We start from the raw sequence: 13,148 nt of genomic DNA, 5'->3' as shown, positions 1-13,148 counted from the left end.
AGCTGGACAACCACTGAGCACAGAATAGAACATCATAAAGAACTAACAAGCAATGTTCCAGCGGTATGATAGAATAATACCACAGGTGATCACACTGACTCAGTATAGGCAGGTAACAGTTGACAGATAAATGTAAATAGTACACTTGCAGACTGGGGTGTGATGGTTAAGCTGACTTGTATGCAGTATGGGAACTGCAGGACAATCAGGTAACGGAGCACAGCGGTGAATTTGTCTCAAGATGGAAGACATCATGGACACTGCAATGCTGGGGGATAGAGGGTCTGTGTGCAAGTGTGAAAGCTGTGGCACTGACAGGTACCAGAACACAGGCAGCAGAAAGAACTCAGGAGGACAGTGTGAATACAACGGTGTTGGCAGATGTGGAGACACAGCAACAAATGTATTGCAAGTCTGTGAATAGCGTGGGCACTGTGATGCCAGCAGGTGAAGAATATTCAGCGAAGATGGTAAAAAGCTGGAAACAATAAAGTAGCAATTAAGTCACAGTGGATATGAGCACGGGATACAAAGTAAACCTGGAGCCTTAAACTATCCAGGGTAGGAACACATTGTTCAGGCAATGGGTTGCACAAAGGAACTAGTTTGAAGTAGAGATGAGTGGGTCTGGTTCTCAGAGAACTGGACCCACCCGAACTTCACAATCCGAGCTTGTATCCGAGTCCAGCTTGGGTTTTCCTACCTGACTAGGATCCGAAAACGAGGCAAAACTTCATACTGCCGCTGTCAGATTCTCGCGAGTTTTGGATTCTATAAAGGTCCCGGTGACCAGCGTCATTTTCACTCCGGCTGTAGAGAGCGTGCAAAACAGACGTGCTCTGTCTATGCTGCTGTTGTTCAAGGGTGCAGTGTTATTGGGCTGGGGGTCTGTGCTGCTGTTGTTCAAGGGTGCAGTGTTATTGGACTGGGGGTCTGTGCTGCTGTTGTTCAAGGGTGCAGTGTTATCGGGCTGGGGGTCTGTGCTGCTGTTGTTCAAGGGTGCAGTGTTGTTGGGCTGGAGGTCTGTGCTGCTGTTCAAGGGTGCAGTGTTGTTGGGCTGGGGATGCAGTACATAAAAGGGGGCTTCAGTACATAATGTGGTGCTGCTGTGTTGTCCATAAAGGGGCTGGGGCTGCAGTAAATAAAGGGAGGCTGCAGTACATAAAGGGGTGCTGCTGTGTTGTCCTGTCCATCAAGGGGCTAGGCCTGCAGGAGTGCTTAGTCATCATGGGGTGCTCTGTCAATCTAGGGGTGCTCTTCACCAGTGTTTACGCTATTATTGTTCAGTGACACTGCCGGCCAGAGTGCAGTTTATCATCCATGTATTTGTGACTCTGCAGGTGGTCCGTCTGCACTCCACTGCTCCACAGGGATGCTTGGCTATCCATAAAGGGATGTTGTGTTGTTCATCAAGTGGCTGCTTCCATGTTGGGAATTGCTTTTCTAGTGAAGTGGAATCAAGATGAGATTTGGTAGCTGGGACACAGGACCTCAATTAACTGTCTAAAACCCACTGCATTATTGGTGGATATTGGACGCACATCTAATACCAGCATAGATGTTATGGCGTCAGTGATCCACTGTGCAACTGGATGACTACGATCATACCTGCTCACCCTTGCAAAGGATTGTTTAACAGACAATTATTTTTTTAAAGTACTACTAGTAGTCTTCCTGGTACCCTTCTGGGATGAAACTCCACTCCCAGCAGCAGCAGGCATAGCACTCAATGATTCTTCTGGGGCAAGGACTGACGTCAATGATTTAAATATATTTTGTAAATGCCGCCCCATCTCCCTTTATAAATTTGCTTTGGCATCAAAAAATTAAATTAAACTTACTACTAATCAAATCTTCCTTTCCCTGCCTTCAACTACATACATACTTCAACTCCCTCAGGCCTCTTGAATAATAAAAACATTTGATTCCTGATGTGCCATGTTGGAAGTTGAACTGCCACAGCTGCTGCAGTCTTTGACATGCGATTGCTGAATGCTAAAAATGTCTAGAAAGGTTTATGGTCAAAGGCAGTATCTCCTGCATGCCCCTTTAATTTTAAACAATATTCTGAACCACCAAGTTGATTTTGGAGGCAAAACATGGGACATAATGTTCACCTATGCTCTCCCCTGCTCCCTCATAAATTTGCTTCAGAATCAAAAAATATATTTAAATTTACTACCAATCAACCCTTCCTGTCCCTGCCTTCAACTACACATATACTCCATCTTCCTCAGGCCTCTTGATTAATGAAAACATATGTTTCCTTATGTTGGAAGTTTAACTGCCATGTGTTTGTGCCGCCTACTGCTGCCGCTGAGCTTAGTCAGCCAGCTAGCTTGGTGCAAATTTTGGGCCTAAACCAGATGAAAACAATATTGTGAGCTGTGAGGTTGCAAAATTGACAGAAAACAAGTGGAAATTAATGTCATTAAGGTTAATAATACTGTAGGAACAAAAAAAGCCCAAATTATGTGATTTTAGCAGTTTTTATCAATTTTTGAAAAAAAATACAGATCCAAAACCAAAGCACGCAAGGGCAGTTTTGGCAAAACCATATCCAGATCCAAAACATGAAGGAGATACAGATCCAAAACCAAAACACGGGGGTCGGCGCACATCCCTAGTTTAAAGAGGGAGTGGTCTCTAGCCATTGGACTAGTATACTAGGTGAGATAACAGGTGCAGCAATTAATCACATGGAGTGTACCTGTGATGTTCTAAGACAGCAATGAATGAATGTCTGTACCTGTCAGTAATGCTAAGACCCAGATTTGTGACAGTTCTATATAATTGGATTTAAAGTGCATCCTACAATTCCCATATGAATTTGTGACTTGAAGAAAGCTCCTGAGTGAGCTGAAACAGAGTAATAGGCATATATTGTTTACTTTGTCTATTATTGTTCATGTTTATATTGTTAATGTTTTATCTCATGGATAAATCATTGCCTAAGACAATCCACCTTATTTGATATTATAATAGAGGCAGATGTATTGTGTACTCTTTGTACCATATGATAATTTGAAAATCAATCCGAAAATAAATATATGTGCATCATACCATTCTTATTCCCAGCATAACTCACTTTGACCCACAGCATACGACATTTCCCCCACCGTTGTCATTGATGGTTATATGGGGTTATCATGTAACACACCAGTGAGCAGGGCCGTAGCTAGGGTAGTGCGGCCGGTGCCATCGCACAGGGCACCACAGGTCAGGGGGCGCTGTTTGGGCCTGTAAAATTTCTGTTTATTATCATTCTTGCTTGTAGCTTCCTCTTATTTCATCCCCAGCATCTCCTGGCCTCTCCTATCTATTCCCTGGCCCTTCCCCATGAAGCCATGGCCCTTTTTTGGGTGCATTATGTCCCTTTGAAAAATGAGGGGGGCGCCAATGCTCTTTCTGGCACAGTGCACCAAAAAGTCTAGTTACGGCTCTGCCAGTGAGTACTGTTAGATGCTCTCCTATATTTGGGCACTGGCAGGTCTGCATTTATTGGGACATTCTTCTCTTACCACATATGGCTCATTTAATTTTAATATAAGTTATGAGTATAAATTAATTCTAGAAATGAGGGGTTTGGTTTTGCTGAAAACCAAACACACCAGAACTTTGGGGATTCCGAGTCTAACAGAGTCCCAGCTCTCATCACTTTGGGTTTCAAGTAGAACTGAGGACCTCATTCAGAGGCGGTCGCACGGAGCGATTGGACGTAGCGAGCAATGTTTTTTTCAACTGCGCATGCGTGCACCTGGCAGTGCGCGTGCGCAAGCCTGTCTTCCCGACCGCAATCCTCTTCCTCGCAAGTCACTACGAGGTCGTAGCTGTGATTGACATTTCGTGCCGTTTGTGGGTGGTTACAGGGGAAGGTGCTTGTGAACAGGGGTGTGGTGGTGCGCATGCAGGTGTGGTTGACCTTAAAAAGGGCGTTTTAAGGGCGTGCATATATTACTGAGCGAGTCATCACACACGTCATCTCGTTGCAATAACGACGCTACTGCTCGCAGAGCTAAGGGTAGCCCAGGGTCTACCTTAAGCATTGCAACTGCTGGCGATGGTTACTGCATCAACCGATGTTTGTAGGCAATTAACAATGTAACAGGTGTTAATCTTGCTGACGTAGGTTGCCGCCTGCAACCGACTCTTAATTAGGCCATAGAGATAGGAGGTGTGCTTTCATTGTTGTGGGTGTTTCCGCGCTTACGATGTGCTTTGCAACTGAGCGCTCGTTTTGCATATTCTCGGTCACTTTGGGTGTGACCGATCGCTCCCTCTGAATGAGGTCCTGAGTCCTTACTCTGGTCTTCTCACCAAGTTCGGAACTCGGATCTAAAAACCGAATCTTTTAGTTTTGAATTGCATTTAAGTCCCTCCCTCGTGATTTCAAGTGCTGTGACGTGGTCAAAATTGATTCGAAATGGCTGGAATAAAATGTTATTGATGTTAATAACACTATAGGAAGAAGTTAAATGATTTTCGCTGTTTTTATACATTTTTAAAGAAATCCAAAACAAAAACTGAACCAAAAACACTTTAGAGTGGTTTTGCTATAACCAACACTAATATATGGCAATGATTTGGAACCAAAGCCAAAACACGGGGATCTGCAAATATCTCTAATTTATACCTATTCTTTATATCATCCATGAAGGCCATATCTCTAATCTCCTGGAATGGGATTATAGCTGTGCGTATGACACCCCTACTCTTCTTTACAGTGATTATTATACAGGACAGTTCTTCACATATACCTAGGGGCATCATCAGGTCTTTTTCCTTGTAAATGTACAACGCTGATCTGCAGTCACATAGAGACAGGGGTCTTCCATATACTGGGCCTGATTCAGACCTGCTTGCGAGCTCTGAGCGCTCGCAAGCGGGTCGATGTTGGCCCAGTGCGCATGCGCATGATGGAGCCGGCTCTGTTGTTCACATGCGCGAGACCCAGATAGCGACGGGCAAACCGTCGCTCCGGGTCTCATACCAAAGGGGGCATGCTGTCATTGGTGAGTGACAGCATGCCCCCTTTGGTGGGCGTGCCGGGGGGCATGGCTGCCCAGACAGAGGCATTCCCATGGGAACGCCTACTGTCTGGGGCCGGCCCCGCTGACATAACAAGTGATGTCAGTGGGAGTGCTTTCGGCTCTGTTTGAGCCAAAAGCACTCTAGGGCTTGCGGCGACGAGACCCAACCACAAGGGTCTCGTCACAAGCCCGATGGTCGCGATGGTCTTGACCATCGCGACCATCTTCCTGTCCGCTCGCTATAGCTGTGGGTGGTCACCCACAGCTATACGAGCTGCCAGGAGGCAGCTCTAAAAATCAAGAAGGACGGCCCTGATTCAGAGCAAGTGCTCTGTCAGAGCATCCGGCTCTGAATCAGGGCCACTGTCACATCTTATCTGAACATGTCTGTGTTTACTCTTCGCCTTGCTGGAGATATTGTACTGCCCAGGACATGATCCTATGTACTCACTATGGCTAATATATTTGTCAGTCAGACTTATTACAAAGGAGATTCACTGAGACAGTCCTCACCATTGGTTGTCAATCAGTCATAAAACATAACATGATTGATTGGGAATCATTACTAATACTTATCCTAGTTTCACATCCCAGAACTGACTCTGTGAACAAGCAAGTCATGGTTAAAACTTCATCAGACCACCTGAGATTCCTCTGTGTTCCAGCAGACTCTCCAGCAGGTATTCTCTTTTCCTTCTTTCACTATATTACTGAGACTTGGCTGAGATAGGAATTCAACTCCCCACAGCCAGCGTCATTTGCAGGCTTTATCTGGGATGTGTGTATTGGCACTCTCCTTGGTTGTTCACTGCCCTAGGGCACACAGTTGTAAGCAGATATGGGACACATTTGAAAAGAGTTATTTCTTATCTCTTTACTATACTTCTGACTCCTTTTGGGAGCTAACATTGTTTATATAATTTATATCTGCCTTAGCAAACTGTTTTTGGTGGACTTTGAGCTTTAAAGCTTTAATTAGACTACTACATTTCACTATAGCTATTTCTGGGCTAGGATGCAGTGACCATTTATATGTTTAATTATGTTTACATATGTTATTGACATTGTTATATTTTGCTTTTTGACTACACATTATATGATTGATATCTGAGTGTTAAAATAGTCATTGGACTCTTCTTTACCATTTGTGGACATAGGGATATTGTATTGCAACCTATCAGCCAAATCTGGGATTACTCTGTTACATACAGTATCCCTATATATCTGTACCCTAATTAGTTATTTGGGGTTATTTTCCATACAATTCGGATTCATTTCCCCAGGCTGACATTAGATCCAGATCCTACTTCTACATATTGAGGAGGGCATCACAGCACTCTCATTGACAATTCACTGCCAGCAGGAACATGATTAACAGTAGAAATTGAACACAATCTATGTAACTTTTCCAATTGCTCTTTACTATTCTTTGCATTTTTATTAAACTGAATATTTATATTCATTATCTGTCCTTTTGCTTTAATATGCTTGATTATAATTATAAGATATAATCTAAAGTATATGCACAGATTTTTCAATTACTATTTGTTACTGAATATGTATGGTCGATTCTGAGATACTCATACTTCTAAGGTATCTGAGCTAGGTTTAGACATTATATTTGGTCTATGACTTCAGCTGAATCAGCAAACTTTATTATACAGTACTTTTGAAGTACATTTGATCAGTAATTTAAGGAATATACACCTAATTTACACTTGGTGGAGACCAACCTTGGCAAACTCTGTGTGAGTTTTCTACATTATTGTTATGTACATTCATATTATATTTCTTATGTAGTTTGTTTATATAATTTTAGATGCATTAATGAAAGCTAAGTTTTGGTTATAACTACATGAGTGCCTCTTGAAAAGAGTTTTCCTTTATCTAACTATAGGATGGAGTAATAGGTGTAATGTATTTCTGTCTTGAAGAGAAAGAAATACTGTATGAGGGTGAATTCCCAATAATAGTAATGAGAACAAATATGTGAAAATGAGGTAAGTAGTCCCAACAATAAACACTACAAATATGTGAATAAGATTAGGAGTGGAATAATCCTTTAGCTCAGATGAGCCACTGTAATGGATGGTGCTGTGCATGACTAAACCAGTTGTGGAGATCTTGTGGACACACTAGGTAAAAGAAAATCCCTTTATGGTTCTCCAATTATTCTTCTCACTTGGCCATGTATAGTTGAGATCATAGCAAAAATAGGCATCTGGAACAATATCTATAAATTCTGACTTTTTGTGGACAAATGGATCAGTACTCAATTGTCTTTGTTCACCTGTGCAGGATCTTGGCTCACTCGAGATACCTGGAGCACTAGGCTGTATCTGGTCAACTCTGAATACCTGGACAGAGTCTGGACTCCTCTGAATCAGATCTGGATTCCCTCTGGACTCTGGAACTGCTAGATTTGTCCAGGACATTGACAGCTTCCTTTTCAACACTGGCAGTTTGCTCTCTGATACTGAAAATCTACTCAGTGATTCTGTTAAGCTGGCCATCCACTATACAATTTTCTGTCAGATGTGTCCAATCTGGCTGATTGGAATGAAAACCTGGTAAAGTATGGGAGCAAATGACAGTTGATCATATGGTTTTAAACACTGAAAATAGGACAAAAAAATTGTTCAAATTGGTTAAATTTGTGTGTTTTAACCAAATTGTCTGAACAACCATTTTTGGCTATTTTCCAGTGTTTGTGAGCAAATGGACAATTGTCATTTGCTCCCATACATTACCAGGTTTTCATTCCAATCAGCCAGATTCCTCTACAACAATGACCATGTTGTGTTAGATGCAGTGGATGTGTCAACTGTATGATGCCAGGACCCACCTTTCCTCATCCACAAGCTGTGATACAGATAACAATCAAATATGGGGCTTATGTAATAAGATGCCACTTGCAGCTGGTGCAGGAATTCCTGCAAAGTTTAGCTAACAATTGCATATGGTATGCGCTTATTCCTTTTAGAAGCAGCATCTGGTGCAGCGGCTACAAGGGGGAGGAGCCAGTGCAACTGACGGCAATCCTTGCCTGACACAACTGTAATGCAGGGCCTGGACGCGAGCCGCAGTGACTGGGATGGCAAGGCAAAAGGTGCCGGTGCGGCTCATGGCACACCTCATCTGACACAACTGCAATGCAAGAGGGGGTGCTGGATGTGTCATGACCTCAGCAACCCCCGAAGCTGCAGGCAGTGATGCCGTGGTGCGGGTCTGTAAAGACCGCACTCCACAAGTATCCACTGAAACGTCCATAGTGTTGGGAGGTTAGGAAGCAACCGCTAAACACCAGGGAGGGGGAGCATAGCAGTGGGACAGGGCCATGGCAGCAGGTGTCAGAGATGAGAGGGAGAAAAACTGGAATTACAGGGGGAGCAGGTAGCAAAGGAGACAGCAAGAGGTGGTAGAGGGGTGAAGTGGGTAAGAGTGAGAAAGAGACAGTTGTGAGGAAAGAAGTGACAGATTTGAGGAAAATAAAGATGCAGGGAGAAAACAGAGAATAGACAGTAATTATTTAGCAAAGGAAATGACAAATCTATGTAACACTTATCCAGCCATGCTCTGGGGGATCAAACCCGGAAGAGGGAAAAAAGGAATCTCTTCTGCCTATTATATGGACTGTCTAACAACCCCTCCCGCTAACACCTAATAGGCTAATGAACCCTGTCATTCAACACTCGTAATCTAAATACATACCACCCCTTTTTTACCCCTAGCCTTCTATCGATCCATAAAAAAAACCACGTATATTATACTGTATATCCTCAGACTTAATTACGTTTTCAGTTACTTGAAAGGACTTTTTCTTCTGACAAATCACTTTCTGGTGACAGTTCCATGTACATAGAGCAACAGCTGACTTTGCTAACAACTTCAATGTACAAAATGATTTAACTTTTCTACTCACACTAGTACTTTCCAGATAAACTTCTATGCAACTTGTTAAATAGATTGGGCACTGACGCAATGTTGAACGAAAGTTAGTTTTGCGGATGGATCTTGTGTGGTTTCTCTCTGTGCATGCTCCAGAGCTGAGCGTAAACAAATACAGGTGATGCAGCGTTGTACGCAATCTCTGTCACATCTGCACTTGTGGCCAGGGGCACAGAGAGGAGGGGAGAACAGGTACTACTTACCCGGGCCCAGGCTTGCAAAAGGGGCACGGATTCAGTGCCGCCCCCTCCCTCTTATTTCACAGCTGCCCAGCACATGCTGCTGTGTGCTGGGCTGCAGTAGGATACTTCTCGATGCTGCTAAGCAGCAGCCGCAGCAGTCTCCTATGCCTCTGGGGGGGAAGTGATCACACTAATCACACCACCCCTGGCTTTGCACTGGCTGACGGGCTCACAGCGCCCCCTCCCCAGCGCGCAGCCCTGCACTGCTCTTGATGCCCCTCCTTGTGGCTGAAGGGGTAACTGGGTGTTAATGGGGTGTTCGCATGTTAGTAAATTTGTTGAGGGCATTTTAGTGTATGTGTAAATATGTATATAGTGTAGTAGGATCTTTTGCACCAAGACTAGTGATGTTTACAACTCTGCACGCAGGCAAATATACATACACTACAGTTCAAGTTTGGGATCACTTAGAAATTTCCATATTTTTGAAAGAAAAGCACTGTGTTTTTCAATGAAGATAACATTAAATTAATCAGAAATACATTCTATACATTGTTAATGTGGTAAATGACTATACCAGCTGCAAACGTCTGGTTTTTAAAGGAATAGCTACATAGGTGTATAGAGGCCCATTTCCAGCAACCATCACTCCAGTGTTCTAATGGTACATTGTGTTTGCTAAGTGCATTAGAAGACTAATGGATAATTAGAAAACCCTTGTGCAATTATGTTAGCACAGCTGAAAACGGGTTTGCTCGTTAGAGAAGCTATAAAACTGGCCTTCCTTTGAGATAGTTGAGTATCTGGAGCATCACATTTGTGGGTTTGACTATACTCTCCAAATGGCCAGAAAAAGAGAACTTTCATGGGAAGCTTGACAGTCTATTCTTGTTCTTAAAAATGAAGGCTATTCCATGTGAGAAATTGCCAAGAAACTGAACATTTCCTACAATGGTGTTTACTACTCCCTTCAGTGAACAGCACAAACAGGCTCTAACCAGAGTGGCCAAGAAAAAGCCATATCTGAGACTGGCAAATAAAAGGAAAAGATTAATATGGGCAAAAGAACATAGACGTTGGACGAGGAAGATTGGAAAAAAGGGTTATGGACAGATGAATCGAAGTTTGAGGTGTTTGGATCACACAAAAGAACATTTGTGAGACACAGAACAAGTGAAAAGATGCTGGAAGAGTGCCTGACGCCATCTGTCAAGCACGGTGGAGGTAATGTGATGGTCTGGGGCTGCTTTGGTGCTGGTAACGTGGGAGATTTGTACAAGGTAAAAGGGATTTTGAACAAGGAAGGCTATCACTCCATTTTGCAACGTCATGCCATACCCAGTGGACAGCACTTGATTGGAGCCAATATCCTCCTCCAACAGGAAAATTACCCAAAGCACACCTCCAAATTATGCAAGAACTATTTAGGGAAGAAGCAGGCAGCTGGTATTCTATCTGTAATGGAGTGGCCAGCGCAGTTACCAGATCTCAATCCCATTGAGCTGTTGTGGGAGCAGCTTGACCATGAATGACAGCTAGAATGACAAAGGTCTGCAATACTGTAATTGCTGCAAAAGGAGCATTCTTTGACAAAAGCAAAGTTTGAAAGACAAAATAATTATTTCAAATAAAAATCATTATTTCTAACTTTGCAATGTCTTGACTATATGTTCTATTCATTTTGCAACTCATTTGATAAATAAAAGCCAGTTTTGTAAAACACGTAATTGTCTGGGTGACCCCAAACTTTTGAACGGTAGTGTAGGTATTTCTGTGCATGCAATGTGTAGGTAATTGTAGCCAACTTCAGCGTTCAGCTCTTTAGCAGCCACATTACATTTAATACTATACCAATAAGTGGTAGTTTTCCCCTTGAGACCAGTCTTGCTACCTGAGGCTCCCTATAGTGACATCACCAAGATAAACTGTTCATTTATTCACTTGATGTATGTGCACTTGTCATTTTAGGGCCTCCATATATAATGTTATCACACTATTGCCTTCTCTTTACACAAGTGCTCTCTTATTTTTCTCCAAATAGAACATTAAACGACATGCCGTATAAACTGTATAGTGAAAAAAAAAAACATTACAACTCTTTTAGCACAAGTTAACGAAGAGTAAGGAAAAAGGAAATATATGAAATTATTTAAAATAAAGCATAACCCAGCTTTGTTATATTGAGATAAATTAAATTCTTATCTATTGATTACATTTAAATCATCTATATTTCTTGCTTTGCTGTTGTGACAAAATCAGTATTGTCTAATATAGACTATAAAATGTCTCCCTCCGGCACTCCTTGTACTCGGCTGCTGAGTAACACTCTGGTCTCACAGTCGTCCTCTGCAATTTGTGCAGCTGATTCTCAGCTTGCTTGTACATGCAGATTGGCATTATTCAGCTTTCTGAATGAGACTAGAGAATCATGATGGAACACGCTCTCTCAGTAGGGCAAATAGTCATTAACATAATAAGTTAAATTTGCCCTAGAGCATTTAGGCAGAGACATTTATTTAACACGTTCAGTGGGGGAAATTATGCATATTATTGAATTGCAAAATGAGTGTATTCTAATGAGGATGTTTGGCTGAAAAGTCTTCAGAAGCAATTTACTAGGAAAAAAAACAGTAAGTCATAATGGATATATTCAATATCTGATACAATGTGCTGCAAATATGTCCAAAGCTCTATGTCAGAAAAACATAAGTGTTGATTTCCCCAGGAAATAACTGGGACACTATTCATCTTTAATTAGAAAGAGCCCACCAAAGATTACTATTCATGTTGTTTTGATGTACATTATGCTGATTTGCATTAATCACTGGCAAATCAGCAGATTCCTATCTAGCACATGCTTTCCAGTTATTCTATAGCGGCTGACTGGCGTGCCTCACTTCCTTCCACAAGGTCAACAAGATTTTTTATTATTTGGTCCTGAATTTAGTGACAAATGAAAAAATAGTATTATGTAAATAATAAAAATGTTTTGTTTCTAAAATAAAAAGTGGACCAATCAGTAACAGTAGAGCATGGCATGAAAGAGGAAGCTGATCTTTTGAAAATCTTATATTGACAGTAAAGTGCTGTGGAAGTTATGAAAGATATATTCAAATAAGATGGCCCTATTCTAAATGATAAAACAATATTGGTGTAACGCACTGCAAAGAACCACTTATAGCAATCTCTACCTGACTCTATGTACAGAAGAATCAGGCCCCACCTTCTTGTGAATGTTTAGCGATATTATCGTGAAACCAATATCATTACCTTTGTAGTTATTGAGCGAGATTTATAGGAATACATTCAGAATCTGGATTATCTGTTAGCAATGATGTAACTATTTTTATATTGAATTTTCACTGGTTAGTGGTTAGGGTTAGAGTTAGGCTCACCAGAAAAATACATTGTCTATATTGTAATCATGTCGACATTTCATCATTGGTTGGAATCCCGACAACGCATCCCAGCAGAGGAGGAAATCCCGATCGTCAAAGATAAGTATATACTAACCTTTTTCTACCCCCTAACCCTAACCCTCCCTAATCCCCCCTCTAAATTCCTAAACCTAACCCCCTGGGGGTGCCTAACGCTAACCCCCTTCCCCTAGCCTAAACCTAACCTCCCGGGAGGTGCCTAATCCTAAATCCCCCCCTCGAACCCTAATCCTAACCCTCCCCTCCCCGCGGCTATCCGTGCTCGGTGCCCAGCGTCCCTTCGATCAGGATGCCGGGCGTCAGGCTCCCGGCATATGTCTAATGACAGGCGTCGACATATCGATGCCTGTCTTTAGACCCTTGCCAGGATATGACAGTCGGGAAGCCGGCTGTCCGGATTAGGTCCGCCGGCTACCCAACTGCATACCATAATGACTACAGACCCTAATAAACTTATTGTACAACCAATTGCTCCTCATACCACTTCTAACCCCCAAACCAACATGCAGGTCCCACTGCTCTGAGGAGAAGCCCCATTGCACATGGAGCCC

General features: G+C 42.5%; 1 long non-coding RNA gene across 2 annotated transcripts in view; it reads right to left on the bottom strand.

Moving 5' to 3' along the window:
• The window catches only part of LOC148535258 (uncharacterized), a 211,642-nt gene that overhangs the window by 105,791 nt on the left and 92,703 nt on the right, over positions 1-13,148 (bottom strand). The gene's annotated exons all lie outside the window — the stretch shown is intronic.

Source organism: Taudactylus pleione, unplaced genomic scaffold (genome assembly GCF_031769625.1).
Source record: "Taudactylus pleione unplaced genomic scaffold, aTauple2 ptg000053l, whole genome shotgun sequence".
NCBI lineage: Eukaryota > Metazoa > Chordata > Amphibia > Anura > Myobatrachidae > Taudactylus > Taudactylus pleione.
The sequence above is the reverse complement of the archived record's forward strand: the minus strand, read 5'-3'. Positions and strand labels throughout refer to the sequence as shown.